Genomic DNA, 16,627 nt, shown 5'->3' with positions numbered 1-16,627 from the left:
GGGAGAGTCCATTAGCCCCCCTCCTTGCAACTCCTTTCTTTGTGCCATTTAAAGTGTTGAAGAACCCAGGGCGAAACATTGATTTAAATAAGTCCTCGTTTTCTCTTGGCCTCTAAGCCACCAGGTGGAAATCTGATGAAAACCTCCACATAAATAACTTGCCGCACATTCTTCTCTGGGTTGCCATCTGCATGAGAAGCCAGTGGCCTGCTGCTGTGGCTTGACCTTCAGCCCTCAGCTATCCTCTTTTACCTGCTTCTTTGTTTTCTCACCTCTTTCCTTCCGGGGGTTGACTTTATTTATTCACCAGGTATTGTGGCCTACCCTTTGTTCCCTCCCCCTTGCTCTCCTTCATGCATTTACGTGCAGCTTTCTTTGCTGGCTCTTGGAGGTTTCCACTGTGGTCCCATTCCCTGCCCTTACTGTCACCGATTGTGAAGATAAGTGCTGCACACCACCATTCTCTCTTTGTTATAGGTGATTCTTCTTCTCAAGTTGATTTTTGCTCAGAATGGGGATCAGGTCATGTGTTTTTATTTGTCATATGGTGACAACAGAACCAGGAAGGTGGAACTAACTCTAAAGCGTGCCATTTCTGAGGACCTTAAGTGTGGAGGGAAGGCGCCGGGAGAACTCCCAAAGGCTAGGCTCGAGATCCAATTTTGAATATTCTTGTGAATCCCAAGAAACCACGAGGGGTCTTAGGAGAAAGGGTCCTCCAAGTATGGTGTGTGTAGTAAGGGATTCATGAGGAAGTCACAACTTATTGCATATCAGAATATCCACTGGAGAGAGGTTTGCTCTCGCTCATCCTGTGGCCCAGAGGACTTCCAAAGACGAAGAGTCTTAAGGGTGTAAGGAGCATGAGAAAGTATGGGGAAACAGACACATGTTCTCACGTTCACATGAGAGACCCCATACCTGCAGCAATTGTGGGAAATTCTGTGTGTCTAGGGCTGTGACTGTCTGCAACAGAGAGAAGGTCTATGAGTGTGAGCGATGTGGCAAAACCTTTAGCCCTAGTTCCCAGCTTACACACATGGGAAGCAGTCTCCTGAGTGCTGAACGTGTAGAGAAAGCATCAGGAACCAGTCACTCAAGCCACTCATCAGTACTTCATAATAGGAAAGGCCCCACGAATGTAACAAGTGTGGGAAAACCTTTCAAGATGAGGCCATTTCTTCTCATCAGCAAGCACATATGAGGGGAAGGAGCATATCTGGATATCTATAAGGAAGACAGAGAAGTCTCTTTTCAGGAGGCCACTTTTGCTGTTGATCAAACAGTTGTTGATGTAAGAAATGTCCAAACCCGTAGAGAATTTTTATGAGTTTATTTGAGCCAAACCAATGACAATTGCCAGAAAGCGAAATCTCAACGAACTGAGAAAACGCTCCAGAGAATGGCAGTTTTGCAGCTTATTTTATGCATTAGAATCAAAGGAGGAGACAGAAGGAGGATTACGTAAAAACCATTGGTGGTAGATTAATGGGATGGAAGAAAGCAAAGCAAAGAAATCTCTGGGATTGGATTAAAAAATAAAACAGACACACACTTCTTCATTTGTGAGTACAGGATATTTAATGATTAACATTTATAGCACATACATACAGATGGTATATGGGGGAGCAAGATAGCACTGAAAGTTGTGCTCTGGTGCAGCGATTGTGCTCTGAGGGCTCTGGAAGAGGAGATTATCCTGACATTTATCCTGACATCTTAGATGCGAAAAGGTGATAAATAGTCTCACTTTGTCGAGGAAGCTATAGGCCTAGGAAGTGACTACCCCTATGACCTGCTTTTGGTTAGGAATTTTTATGTTCAGACCTTCTTATGTGGTTACTTTCCGTCTCTAAGTTTGTAAGGACCGCCATGCTGGCCTCCCCTCAGCTTGTCAGGTATAGTATGTGGCCCTTTTTTTTTTTTTTGTCCACAAAGGCAACACTAAAGAAAAGCTGAACAGAACGTAAAGAATGCGGGAAAGATTTCAGAGATAGGTCACATCTCATTACACACCAGAGAGTTCACAGCCCAAATAGGCCATATGCAATGCACAAGTGTAGAAGAGCTTTTATATAATACACTATGGGAGAGGAAGAAAGTTTCTTTTACCTTCAAGGTTCTTTCAGTTGGTCTAATGATCAAATAGACATGAGACAGATTAGCAAGAGAAAGTAACCAAATTTAATTACATACATATGTTTGGGAACCCCACATACATGAGAAGTTCAAAGACAGAAAGGGAACATGGGTTCATATGACATTCCAAGGTAGGGATGAGGTAAGGCACCTTGGGGCTTCAAAGGGTCATTGCAGGAAGAGCACATTTAGTGATTAGTAGTTTGCCCTGCTCTATAGGCAGGTCAAAAGAGGTTATTTTTTATAATCTCTTATTCCAGGCAAGGCCCTTAATTCAAGTTCTAGGTAGTTAAGGGAGGGGCAAAAGTTTCTCGAGTGGGGCAGGGGTTGCCTTTAGCTCAAAATAATCCATAAACCACTGAGGCACATCTTGGGTGGCTCATTCTGAACCTCCACAAACTAACTACTTTACACTGCGGAGTTCACAGCAGAGAGAAGCCCTGTGAGTGTAAATGCTTCCAACCCTTGGTTCCTCTGACTATTCACTCTGGAGAGAAGCCTTTTTCTATGTGGCAAGTGCAGGGAGGCCTTCAGGGACCAGCCCGATGTCGTCATCACCCATCACAGTATTCATACTGTGGAGAAACTTTAAGCATCTAGAGGCGGGAGAAAGCCCTCGGCCAAAACCGGAGTCTCAGGGCCCATCGGAGGCCACGCAGGAGAGAAACCTGAGAGCGTCGCAAATGTGGGAAAGCCTTGGAGAGCATCAACCTTATTCATCAGAGACTCCTCTCTGGGGACGGTGGGGGAGGAGGGAAGGAAGGTTGTTAATGACCTTGGAGACTTTCATTAACGTAGTAGAATTCACACAATTTCAAATCCCTTGAGTGTGATGAGTGGGAAAGCAGAAAAGAGATCACACCTTACTCTTATCTCAGAACTGATGTAGGAGACAGATTGTGGAAACAAACCAAGGAGGGGAAAGCCTTCACTGTAGCTAATTCAGCAAGCTGTTCAGTAAAGGGCCAGAGAGTAAGTACGTTTGGCTCTGTGGGCCTTACGACAGTGTCTGTCACAGCTACGCCGCTCTGCTGTTGGAGCACGAAACAGCAAGACAGTAGGTATGTGAATGAGCGTGGCCATGTTCCAGTGAAACTTTCTTTACAAAAACTGGTGGCTGCCCAGATTTGGCTCATGGGTCATACTTTTCCAACTCCTGTTCTAGAGAAAAGCCTCTTTAGGAGGCTTAATATGTCTATAGTTATGCCACCCCGATCTTGTCTGATCTCGGAAGCTAAGCAGGGTCGGGCCTGGTTAATACTTGGAGGGGAGACCACCTGGGAAGACTAGGTGCTGTAGTCGTAAAAGAAAAGGCCTTAATACTCAAAGGGCAAATCACACTAGACTGGATTCCTTCTACAGAAAAATCGTAGGAGAGCATGATCAGTGGAGCAAAGCCTTCATGGTGTCCCCGCCTTGTCAGGGGAATCAGTAAGAGATGCACAGAAGATCCAGAGACCTGGGTTCTGCCACAAAAGAGCTGAAGGACTGGCATCCAGTCACCCCAAAGCCACAGGGCTTTATGAGAAGAACAAAGTATATCCAAAAGTGCCTTCAAAGTGAATGTGGTAAACGTTTAAAATGGGAATTCATGTAAAATGATTCAGTCTTCCTCCTAGTAGTTTTTGAGCCCCAACTCTGCCAGGTTCCTGCAGAGGTTAAATTCAGGAGTGTCGGCATGTAGAAGTGTTTAGAGCTGTGGGACAGATGATTTCACGAAGGGGATTCTTGACGGTCGAGTTGGGGGCTTCCAACATTTAGAAGTCAGGTAGCAGTGAGGGATCCAGCAGGAAAGACTATGAAAGCATCTTGTGAGGCAGAAACACAGTGTGTGGGCTCAGGAAAGCAGAGTGAAGGAAGCATCTGAAGGATAAGACGGTCACCTCCAAGTGCTGCCATTGGGTGGGGAAGAGGACTGGGAATGGACCACTGGGTTTGTCAGGGGTGGTGTGTTCGTTCCTTAGGGCCATCATGACAAATCACCACCAACTGGGTGGCTTGAAACAACAGAAATTTATTCTCTCACAATCCTGGAGGCCAGAGGTCCAAAAATCAGTGTGTCTGCAGGGCCATGCTCCCTCCAGAGGCTCTAGGGGATGATCCTTTGCCTCTTCCAGGAACTGGTGGCTCTAGTGCTCCTTGGTTTGCAGCTGTGGAACTCCATTCTCTGTCTCCATCTTCACAAGGCCCTCTATTCTGTTCATGTCTCCTCGTGTATCTCTTAGGACACTCGTCATTGGATTTAGGACTCATCTGTTAATCCAAGATGATTTCAAGATTCTTAATTACATCTGCAAACACCCTTTTTCCAATCAGTTCACATTCATAGGTTCCAGGGATTAAGATGTGGGCATATCTTTTGCGAGGGCACCATTCAACCCACTATAGCTTTTGTTGGTTCTGGAGAGAATGGGGGCAGAGGGAGTATAGACGACAAGCATGTCTAGAGCTAGTGGGTAAGACTGAGTCACGCTTGCCTGCTGAAAGCAAGGATCCTGTTATACTCAACTCTCCCTGTTGGATGCAGCACCCCTACACACATTCTCAGAAGTGGGATGGAGGAGGTGGAGAGGACTTGTATTACAGTTTTCCTGTTACACAGCCACGGCCTTTCCGGAATCAGCTGTTGAACTGGGCGTACTGCGTCAGGGTCTCTGTATGTCTAGAGGCTACCAAAGCTTGCCCGGGGGTGGTGGTATCGCACTGCCAAGGCCAGTGGGCAGAAGGTAGAAGAGAACAAACTTGCAATGGCCTGAGCTGCCCTCCGGCTGCCCTCAAAGCTGCATCAAGGGCTTGCAGAAACCGGGATCCCTTCAGAACTGCAGCAGCCATCCATAGAAGAAATGTATGTCTCCCCTGGAGCCACAAGAAACCTGTCCTCACATAGCAAAACCCAATTCCCAAGCTTCCAGGGAAAATAGGCAGGCAGTCTCCTTGTATGCATGGCACCCACATTAGGCTTGGCATAAGGCCAGTGCCCAGAATTCCAGTGGTAAAAGCCCACCCCAGCTCTTTTGCGTAGGATTTCTTAAACAGGGACACAAATGCGTTAGGGAATGGCGGGTTGAGGTCATCTTAGCCTTGAACAAAAGAGAACTAAACAAGATCTTAGGAAGGGATCTTGGCCAGAATAGGCCACATTTTGATATGTAGACAGAGACGGTGAGGCTAGGATGAAATTATGTCCTGCAAAGGGATAGCACCTGGAGGAATGTGGTTTGGGGAGAGGGTGTATTTCAAGTCTTAGTTGATAGATACCTTTTTCAAAGGTTTTCCACGACACGTTCCTAAGTAAGTTGGGTCCCCTGTTCTTTCAACTCACTTGTTCACCATCTGTCATTAGAGAGTAGTTCCACGATGGCAAGGACTGGCCCAGCATCCCTGTCGGGGGGAAATGAACTGGAGGAGAAGGGTAGGGAGAAATAATCAGCTGCCTTCTGCATCTCTGGAAAGCGCTTTGCTCTGAGCGGATGTCCAGGAAGACCACTGCTGCCTGCCACCTGCACGAGCTCATCTGTGAGCTCCGCTCTGTGCACGGCACCCGGTGGTGGTAGTAGAGGTGGCAGCAGTGTGGAGAGAGAGCAGCTGGCCCTCTCCTGGAGTCACTGAGGATGGGTATGTGCAACCTTCCCTCTGCAGGTTTGCCTCACTGGCCTCCTCAGTTGTCACCATAGCAATTGCTTGCCACCTCCCAGCTCTTCCCCTTCCCTGTCCTTATTCCCAGACTGAGCAATGCCAACTTGAAGGGTTTCCTTTGAGTAACCTCTTCCCCCAGTTTTCCCTTCTGTCCCTTTCAGTCAACCCCAGCTGAAGAAATGCTGCAGGGGTGGCAGAGCACCACCCCCAGCACCAGCACAAGCCCCTCCAGGCTGTTCCGTCCTCCCACCAGTCAGATGTACTTCAAACTATCTGATGGAAGCAAACATTTCTACTTATTTTACATGTGCTTCTGGGTGAGTGTTTACACACAGGCATCTCACTATGGATAAGATGGGCCAGGCACTCTACTGTTTTTGAAGTTTGTCATTAGAAGTGGAATTACTAGAGAGGGCCACTTTCTATGTCATGTGCCTCTAATGTATTTTGTAATCAGAATGAGAAATTGAAATATTGAAAAATACATTGTCATTTGCTAACCATTAGTTCTCAGTGTCTTTTGTATGGCTCTGCTCAGCTGATCTTTCCATAACGTCTATTTCTTTTGAGATTTAATTTTGACACAAAGTCCACGATTTGTAAAGCACAGATATAACAAAAAAATTTTAACCAATTTTTGGCAAAAGGAAGATTGTAGAAAAATAATTTCTATCTAATCAAATAGCCATTTTTAAAGATAAAAGCCTAGTTCCCGTGGGGTTGCTGAAAAGAGTATATAATCTTGGAATATTTGAGAAGTATCCATTTCAATGCCTACTGGTGTATCAACTGCAAAGTTTTTTCTAAGCGATGTTTATTTGCTAGCTCTGAAGAGTGGGGAGTGTCCCACGCTCAATCACTTGGGGACCTGTCTCCGGAAGTGGAGTGGACTTCTTTATAACCCAGGGTTCTCTCGGTGTGATGCTGCATTGAGCATGGACTAGAAGTGATGCTGCAATATCTTGCTACCCTCTCCACATAGGGCACTAAATATGTAATAGGAAAATAAAAATGAGGTTGGTTCCTGTTTTATAGACAATTTAAAGGGAAAACCCTTGAAATGGGAAGTCTATTTTAAAAGCCAACTTTGCATGTCTTCAGATTTCTTTGATCCCGATTCTTTTCCTCACTCTATAAACCTTACATATTGGAATTTAAATTTTATTGTTAATATAGGTAATTTCCACTGTTAGAAACTTCTGAGAGGTGTCCCCACCCCAGCTGCTTGATACAGACTTGAGGGGTGGCATGAAAGACTTGGGACTAGCCTGAGCTTTTGGAGAGCGGAGACCATTTTTTAGTCATCTTGCTATCACTAGAGCTTGGTGTGAATGAAGGATTGAATGAAGAGTGAATGAGGGAGGCCTGCTGGGCTGTCACGTGGCCAAACAGCAGCCAACCGGGGACCTGCTCGAGTAAGGTGATGGGCTCTTCAGTCCTCCCGCCTCGCCTTTGGACCCCAGCCCAGAGAGGGGGTTACAGCTGGGCGGCTCTCCAAACCTGGGCGGGCAGATAGCTCTAGCACCCGGGTCAGAGTGAGGCAGGTGGTGGGCTGAGCTCACCTGGGTCCCACGGCCAAGGGGCAGGGGTTCAGGGAGGAGGGAGAGAGGCCCGGCGGGCCGAAGGGCACCTCAAACCCGCGAGGAACATGAGAAATCCTACAGCGCTGGGAATACAGGCAGGAGAAGTTTTCCTTTCCTCAGAGAAAAAGGACGGAGAGAGCCTATTTTTTGAAACAAAACCCTCACCCCACCCCCACTTCAATAACCAAAGGTGCCCTGGAGGCCCATCTCCAACCAGCTGGGGCGGGCTGGAGCGCGCAGATCCGGTCCCAAACTGCAGGTAACACACGCATCCAGCCGCGCGAGAAGCAGGTTCATGAGCCTTGAAACCCTCTGAAGTGTGAGAAATAATATCCATAAAATCCAAGATTGCTGGAAAGCCACAGACTTGCTTCTCCAAATTGCTGAAAATAGAAAATAGGAAGTGCAATTAATAGCGCTGGGAATGAGAAGGAAACAAGGCCATGTGTGCATATCTTTGAAGCTGGAAAATAACCACGACTTCTGAACACATTACATTCCATTACTGAACTAAGCAATTTGCACTTATTATTTCATTTAATCTTCATAACAACCCAAGGAGATGGGTATTATAATCTTGTTTTATTGAGGAAATTCTTGTAGGTTGAGTAACTTGCCCAAAGTCATAGATGAACCCAGTTCTAGCTGACTCAAAAGGGTGGGTTTAATCACTATGCCATTAGCTTTCAAACTTAAATTTGACTAAGACCCACAGTAAGAGTTGTATTTTAGGTCTTCGCCCAGAGCACATACATATCATATAGAATGAAAGGAAATTTTCGTAGAACAACATTTACTTTTACTATCTACAGTGTGTTCTATAATACTTTCTATTCTATTCAATATTATTTAAAAAGAAGTGCTGCTAAATACCTTTCATAATTCATTCATGGGACAGGACACCTCCCCCTCTGTCCCATGTTGGAGGAAACACTGCATTACCACCTCCCCACAGTGGACCCTGAGGGGGCTTTACTAGGCTTTCCTGAATTGCTGGGCTGGAAGATAAATACCCTCCTCGGATAAACACTGAGAACTGTAAGATCATGTTCTTGAATCTCCTGGTCCTGATGAAAGCCATCCTGGCAGAGAGAACTTGCCTCAGAGACCTTTGAGGAAGCACCACATTGAAATCAGCAGTGAACAATAATTACAAACAAATAATTAAAAAGCAGTTATAAAGGGGAACTGCACATATTCCCGAGGAGCAATTCACACTAGATTGATCTTCGTCCTGTTTGAAATATTTCCACGAGTACTGTAGACATGGTGCACCGGAATTTCAGCAAAGCATTTGACTAATTTACAAATCACCCCAAGGGTAACTTGGGAAATGTGGGATGGTTTGTAAATTTATTCCTGCTTGACTGTCTATCCCAAATAAGACTCAGAAAAGACAATTAATGAGGGAGTTCTTTGTCAAACCAAAAGTTATAATTTCCATCATATATTTAATTGTATTTGTCTCCTCCACTAGAAGGTGAACCCTCTGAGGGTGGAGAACTTGTTCATTTGCCACCTTTGTCTTCCCAGCACTTAGGCCAGGCTCAGGCATTTCAATGCTCTTCAGTAACTCCTGGTGGCATGTTATCATTCATCAATCAGCATCTTCCTGAAAAAGGACTCCGGCCCAGAACACTGTCCAGGGCTCTGGCCTTACTCCTCTCGTGTTCCACATTCCTACAATAACTTGGACATGGGAATGGATGATATATTCAGCAAAGTTTCAGGTGGCAAAAACTGGGACAACCGAAGCTCTGGATGACAGAATCGGGGTCCAAAAATAATTTAGCAGCCTGGAATGGCGGGCTGAATCAAGATGAAAAATAATAGAGATCTGTACTTTGCCTGTAGGTCTAAAACTTATGAATAAGCACAGACTGAGGGGGCAGACATTTAACAGCAACACATATGAGGGACTTGTGGTTTTTATCGGAAACTGACAAATGAAGCAGCAATGTGGCGGGGTTGCCAACACTGCAGACTCAACCTGTGAAAACACAATTTAGTGAACAACAGAGGCAGGTTAGAGCCCCTTTGCTTTGTGCAGGTCAGATGATGCTGGTAGAACTAGCTCTGTCTGAACCATTATTAAGGATGATATTGACACATTTCAGACCTAGAGAAAAACAAAATGTTGAATTCGCCTGCATCAAAATTAAGGATTTTTGTTCAGTAAAGAACACCATAAAGGTACTGAATGGATGGATAACAGACCAGGGAAATATATTATAAAAAAACTAACACAGAATTAATAGCTAGAGTATTTAAGGAACACCTGCAAATCAACGAGAGGAAAGCAAGAAACTACAAAGAGGGCACAGGGGATGCATGGGCATTTAACAGAAGAGGAAACTCAAACCTGTAAGAAGAGATGCTGACATTCACCATTAATCAGAGAAATGCAAATTAAAACAACAGAACTTCTCTTTCTGGTAGTAGCAGGAAAATTCTCTCTAGCAACCCTCCTGCTGAAAACTATGTAATAAGCTGGATAAAATGTTGAAAACATTCTCTGTAAAGAACCGACAGCATCACTCTGTAGGTCAGAGGAACTAAGGAGGGAGGAGAGAGGCTGCTCTCTCAGGACCTTTGCCCACCAGGGGAGGGCTGAACTTCCCTTTTAATGGTCTCTTGAGATGGCTAGGTCTTCATCACAACCCAGGACCTGCCCTGGGGTAGGGGCTGTCTAACAGGAGACCCCTTCCCCACAATAAGCCAGGATGAGGGTAAACTAGAAGTGGACCAACTGCCAGCATTACAGTCTGCTTCTGTTTGCCTGGGTTATCCAAGGGATCCTAAGCCTTGATTTTGGGTAGCTCAGCACTGATAATGCGCCCAGGCTCCTGGAAGAAGCAAACACAGGTTCTCTGTAGAAGAAATTACCTTCATCCTGGCCCACAAATTATTTCTATAAATAATTTTTCAAATGTAATGACCAGCATATTGTCAAAGATGACTCAAGACACAAGGAAATTAGGTTCCAGCCTACTGCCTAAGAAGCCCAATTTCTGTGGCTGCTAGACTTCAGATCTGACACCTGGAGGCAGGGGTGGCATGGAGTGTGTGGCCATCAGCAGCTGTGTGCCCCAACATCCAGGGATTGTGTGCATAGGTGACAATGTGGGTGTGTATGCCACCAGAGTGCTGGAAAATTCTCCCTGGCAGAGCTAGTCAGGTTTTGTGATAATATTGTAACTTTTCAAAAAATATGCTTGAAGAAGGGCTACTTTTTCTAATTTGCATTTAGGTGCCATATGGCCTAGGGGCAGCCCCACATGAAGACTAGATATCGGAACTATCTGGTACAGATTATAAAATGAGTAAGTTTATCATTTGAAAGAAATAGTTTGAATATATCTACAGGAAAAAAGAAACTAGAAAAAGTAGCATGGCAGATATTTAAAAGAACCAAATTGAACTTCTAGAAATGATAAATGCAATAAGGAACTCATTAAATAGATAACTACTTTATAGCAATTAGAGAGACAAAAGTTAGCAAGGTGGGAAATATCCAACATTGGCCAGGATTCAGGGAGCTGGGACCCTTGGGCATTGTTTGTGGATATGTATGCATAGAGTGCTACCCTCTGGAGAGACACCTGTAGTGCTTCGTGGAATGGACACATGACCCCACTGACACCTAACAGTTCTGACCCTGGGTTTAGAGCTCAGAGAAACCCTTTCACAGGCCGGCGCAGAGACCATTGTGAGGGCCTTCCCTCCAGCCTTTTACGGGGGTGTATGCAGTTGAGGTAAACGCCCTCATGTAGCTGTCAGTGGCTTTATTAAGGCAGATGTGGAAAGAACATTTTCATTTGGAATAATTTACTCTGTAGCCCGTAGAAACTGAAAAAGGAAGAAAGCTTTTCTTTAAAGGGCTCTAACTAAATAGGAAGCCAAGGTGATTTTTTTTCATGTTGATATGATTAAGAAATTCAATTTTAATAATATTTTATTTGTACTGCTGTCATAGTATTAAAATCACTTAGTTTGTTTTGTTAAAGTCAATATACATTTGTTATAGAAGAAATAATCCAGATTATATGATGTGGCTGTTATAGAAAAATAAAGTACTTTTAAATGTCAGTTTTTTGTTGTTTTGTTTTGTTTTGTGACAGTGGTTGGTCCCGCAGAATCTGGCAAAAATAAAGTCATGGCCAAAATGTAAAACTGACCAGTTAGTTTGAGAGAATAAATCTTCCAGTGACTCCAATTATTTGCATCATCTATTTTGGCTATATACATGAACAAGATAATCTTTTCGTATTTCTGGTTAATAATTAAATTTAATTATTTAGTTAATTATTCAATACTATTAAAAAAATTTAAATCCCTATAATAAAATTTAACCTAGAGCCAAATCTGAGATGTAAAGATCATGAATTAAATTTATAGCAAATGACAAGCACTAACTTTTGGTGGAAAGTTGATTAAATCAAGAGACCCCAGTCCAGTACTTTAAATAAACTCATACTGTATGTTTTATAGTGAATTGAATCTACTTTATTAAAATCAGGTCCCCTAACTCCAAATACTAGGTATTATATATGCTGATGATATTTAAAACAGTTGGCAATTCCTGAATATCCCTGGCTTGTCCCTGGAAGCTGATCCTCAGAAGAGCTCGCCAGCCCAGAACCTAACATTCCCATGGGCACATCCCAGCAGCCTTTTTGGGCCTGGGTAACAAAGGATTGACCATTGAAATGTGTCACTACCAATCAGCTTTAATGTTTCCAGTCTGCTGATATAAACTTATTTTTGTTGAGGCTACATGTGCAAGCTCCTCATTAAGGGACAGAATTTACACTGGTTAGCTCTGTTGTATTTGGAATGCTCAGCTCAGATACATTTTTATTAGATTCTGGGGGCTTTAGGGGTTTCTCATAAGTAAGCTTCTTGTTAATTGCCTTCTTTGTACATAAACAAAATCCCAAATTGGAAAAATGAAAGAAAATGAAGAACTAAAATTTCCCTATTTAAAATTCAATTCTTTTGCAGTTTTATGCATTCTTTTTCTTTTTTTATTATTCACCACATTTTTATGATCCACTGGGGTAACTGGTCTGAATTAAAATTTAAACTAAAAAAAAACACAAAAAACATGTAGCCCAAATGATGGGTGTTTTTTTCTCAGTAATAGTTCTGAAGGACAATGGGGTGAATTTGAAAGAGCGTGAACTTTATAATCATTCGGACATGGGTTTTAGCTGGGATTCCCCAATTAAATGTAAGTTAATGACCTTTTGCCGTCTCTTCTCTGTGAAATGGGACTATCACCTCCCCTGCAGTTGTTATAAAGGTTGAAGATGATATGAGTAAAGTGCCTGGCCCATGGGAGGGATTCTTGCCAGGGTTTGATGGTTTAAGCATGTCCCTCTTGTGGGTTTTCTTTGCTTTGTTTGTTTTTACACAGAGCATGACCTGGTGGACTCTTCTTGCCCTTCTATGTATTCCTTTCATTGTGATTTTATTTTCACAGGGATTTGAGACATACCTTCATTTGAGTTAATCTACCCAATCTTTACGATAGCCTATGAAGGTTTATCTTGAGGCCACCAAAATGAACTCACAATCCAAAATGAGAAAACCCAAAAGGAATTAATCCACCATGAATGAGAGTTTGCCTACATAACAAACACCAGGATTAGACCCTCCAGCACCCCAGACGACGGAATTAAAAAATTCAATCTAGACAAGTAAACATGGAGTGCATCTTCCATGAAAAACAAGAAGGCTCACTTTGTGCTAAACAATGCTTGAATACAACAATCTGTTGCAAGGAGAATATTTTGGCCCTGTAGAATTATCTTCTATCATATATCAGCTAGATGAAGAAGAGAAGCTGCAAACAGCAGGAGTTAATTTTAATACTATGATTTTATGATTTTTGTGATTTAATACTATGATTTTAATACTATGACAGGATTACTAGTGAAGACTATCGCACATTTTCCAGCAGCCTTGTGGAAATATAGATGACAGTGGTTTTTTTCTCTATTCCAGTTATAAGCAATGCCTTGAAAGTTTGGAGTGTGGAACTAATCCTGTTCAACAGTCAAGAGTATCAGAGGCTTCGGATTGATCCCATAAATGAAAGATCATTTATATGCAATTATAAAGAACACTGATTTACAGTTAGAAAATTAGGAAAACAGTGGTTCAACTTGAATTCTCTCTTGATGGGTCCAGAATTAATATCGGACACATACTTTTCATTGTTCTTGGCTCACTTACAATAGGAAGGTTATTCTGTATTTGTTCTTAAGGGTAATCTGCCAGATTGTGAAGCGGACCAACTCCTGCAGAAGCTCAGGGTCCAACAGATGCATCAACCAAAACGTATTGGAGTAGAATTAGCACAACAAAAAGAACAGAGAGTCCAGAAAACAGATCTGGAATGAATCTTGGAAGCAAATGATAGGTCAGGAATGTTAGACGAAGATAAGAAGGATTTGTGTCGGGCTCTGGTATTAAGTTGCCAACAAATTGACATGGAAGATAAAGAAGCAAATCTCTGCAGGGCTATTCAGCTCAGTATGCAAAGTAGTTCCAGAAATATATCTCAAGATATTCCACAGACATCAGGTACACATTTTACTTAAGAAGAGCTACAGAAAAGAGAAGCCTACTTTGAAAAGCAGCAGCAGCAGCAGGAGGATCCACCAGAACAGCTTTCACACTCCTGTGAAAGGCAACCACAAGTTCAGGAGCACTTGACAGTGATCTAGGTGATGCTATGAGTGAAGAAGACATGCTTCAGGCAGCTGTGACTATCTTTTTAGTAACTTAGATATAATACCTTTTACAAATCACTTAGATATTCATACTTTCCAACATTATCTTCTGTGATTACAGCAGAGGGACCATTTTGGTAATGTGTCAAAAAGAACAATGTTCAAAAGAAGAAGTAAGACTTTTAGGTGGTTTGCGAACAAGAAGATGAGAAAGTAGAAAAATGCATCAGGTGCAAGACTAAATAATGGTCCTTCAAATACTAGCCAAAGAGGTATCTGGCAATTAAATAAATTTAAAATAGTTTTCTAAAAAAAAAAATTGAACAACACAAGATTTAAGCTATGTTAAAAATTATTGAAGTCATAAAACAATTAATAGCATGAAAAATTAATGAATTGTGATAAAAAAGATTAGATAGGTATAAATGATTACAAATGATTATTATAAACTAGATGGACGGGTTAAACAGAAGATTAGAAGTAGCTGACATCAGAATTGGGTGCTGGAAGATAAATCTGACAAACTTATAAAAAAATGTAGCACAAAAATAAATACTGACAGAATTAGGTTTATAATCCCTAATGACAATGGGAGATTTTAACATACATCTCAGAAATTTCTAGATCAAGCAAAGTTAGTAAGAACTATATTAGCACACCACAGATAAGCAATTTTACATACAATAATTAGAGAATTCACATTCCTGTCAAGTACATATGGGACATTTACAAAAATGGCAAAAATTGACTATGTGCTAGGACATAAAATAAGTCTTAAATTACAGAGATTATTATCATACAAAACCATATGCTTAGACCACAAAACAATTAAGTTAGAAATTGATTTTTTAAAAGATAACTTTAAAGCTTCATATATTTGTAAATAAAATACACATATACACTTCTAGATGTATCACAGGCCCAGTAAAAGATACTACAGTAAAGAGGCAACATCTTACGTCTGGATAGCAGCTGCAGTCAGTGTCACCACCAGATTATTAACTTTCCAATAGCCCACAGACATTTTTCTAATATCCACCTGACTTTTGCACAGGCCAAACTAATGTAAGAAGGAGGCAAGAGAACTAAATGTTAAATCAAGCTATATCCAGAGCCTGTGATGTGTTGCTGCCAGACTGTGGGAAACATGCAGAACAAAGGAAAATTTCTGCTGGGATTACTAACAGACCATTTACCCATACTATGAAGGGAAAACAGGAAAACAGAGTCTTTAAGTAGTGCCCTACACAAAATAAATATAATCATTCATTCCCTATCCAGGTAAAACCATGGGGAACCTCTGGATCAAAGGCTAGCACACCTTTCACATTAGTACCCTTATCTTTCATACTGTATACCTACACCATCAAAGGAAAATGGGTAAACAAAGTCTTTAAACTGTAGTTCACCTCTCTGCTGCATCTACTGCGAGGATGAAGACCATTCTCAGCAATCAGACTGTTGATGTTCCAGAAAATGTGGGTATCACTCTGAAGGGACGCTCAGTTATTGTGAAGGGCCTCAGAGGTCCCCTGCGGAGGGACTTCAATCACATCAATGTAGAACTCAGTCTCCTTGGAAAGAAAAAGAAGAGGCTCTAGGTTGACAAATGGTGGGGAAATAGAAAGGAATTGGCTACTGTTTGCACTATCTGTAGTCATGGACAGAACATGATCAACGCTGTTACACTGGGCAGGATGAGGTCTGTGTATGCTCACTTCCCCATCGATGTTGTTATTCAGGAGAATGGTTCTCCTGTTGAAATTTGAAATTTCTTGGGTGGAAAATACATCCGCAGGGTTCGGATGAGGTCAGGTGTTGCTTGTTCAGTATCTCAAGCCCAGAAAGATGAGTTAATTCTTGAAGGACATGACATTGAACTTGTATCAAATTCAGCTGGTTTGATTCAACAAGCCACAACAATGAAAAATGAGGATATCAGAAAAATTTTGGATAGTATCTATGTTTCTGAAAAAGGAACAGTTCACAGCAGGCTGATGAATAAGGTTAAAGTTGTCCAGCTACAGAAATGCCAAGATGTTGGATGAGTCCTCAGACTTACCTGTGATATTTTATTTGTTTGTTTGTTTGTTTTTTATGCCTACAGCACTTGGTATTCCTAGGTGGTCTCCCATCCAAGTACTAACCAGGCCCGACCCTGCTTAGCTTTCAAGATCAGACGGGATCGGGCATGCTCAGGGTGGCATGGCCATCCTGTGATATTTTAAAGATGTAATAAAAGCTGTGTGTTGAAAAAAAAACTGTAATTCATAGAAACTAAGCACGATGTATATATAAACTGAATTCCCTGAACATTCAGGTCTTTTTTGGTCTTTGCTTTTTCTGTCTTGGTCTTTTTCTCTCTCTGTCCCTCTTGTCTTTCTCTCTCTCTGTCTCTGAAAGGAGACCACGCTCTATCTGTGGAGTGTTACCCCTTCTCTAATAAATTTTTCTTTCCTTTTGACTCTAATTCTGGCATGTGCTTGAATTCTTTCCTGTGCTCAGTCAAGATCTCTCTCTCTCTCTCTC

At 42.2% G+C, this 16,627-nt stretch overlaps 1 long non-coding RNA gene and 3 pseudogenes across 1 annotated transcript; 2 read left to right on the top strand and 2 right to left on the bottom strand.

The window, feature by feature from the left end:
• Positions 1-1,849: 1,849 nt before the first annotated feature.
• LOC111747496 lies at positions 1,850-8,098 on the bottom strand. Its single transcript, XR_002783560.1, has 3 exons — positions 7,573-8,098; positions 5,398-5,538; positions 1,850-4,392 (listed from the first exon to the last, which is right to left on the bottom strand). It is a non-coding gene; the product is annotated as an uncharacterized LOC111747496 (long non-coding RNA).
• A 4,968-nt stretch (positions 8,099-13,066) lies between these two features.
• Positions 13,067-14,154, top strand: LOC105301041 (annotated as a pseudogene).
• Positions 14,155-15,501: 1,347 nt separating this feature from the next.
• Positions 15,502-16,118, top strand: LOC105300998 (annotated as a pseudogene).
• Positions 16,119-16,196: 78 nt separating this feature from the next.
• On the bottom strand, positions 16,197-16,315 carry LOC111747517 (annotated as a pseudogene).
• Between the last annotated feature and the right edge of the window lie 312 nt (positions 16,316-16,627).

Source organism: Pteropus vampyrus, unplaced genomic scaffold, assembly GCF_000151845.1.
Source record: "Pteropus vampyrus isolate Shadow unplaced genomic scaffold, Pvam_2.0 Scaffold225, whole genome shotgun sequence".
Classification (NCBI taxonomy): Eukaryota; Metazoa; Chordata; class Mammalia; order Chiroptera; family Pteropodidae; genus Pteropus; species Pteropus vampyrus.
This window is presented reverse-complemented; position numbering and strand designations above follow the sequence as displayed.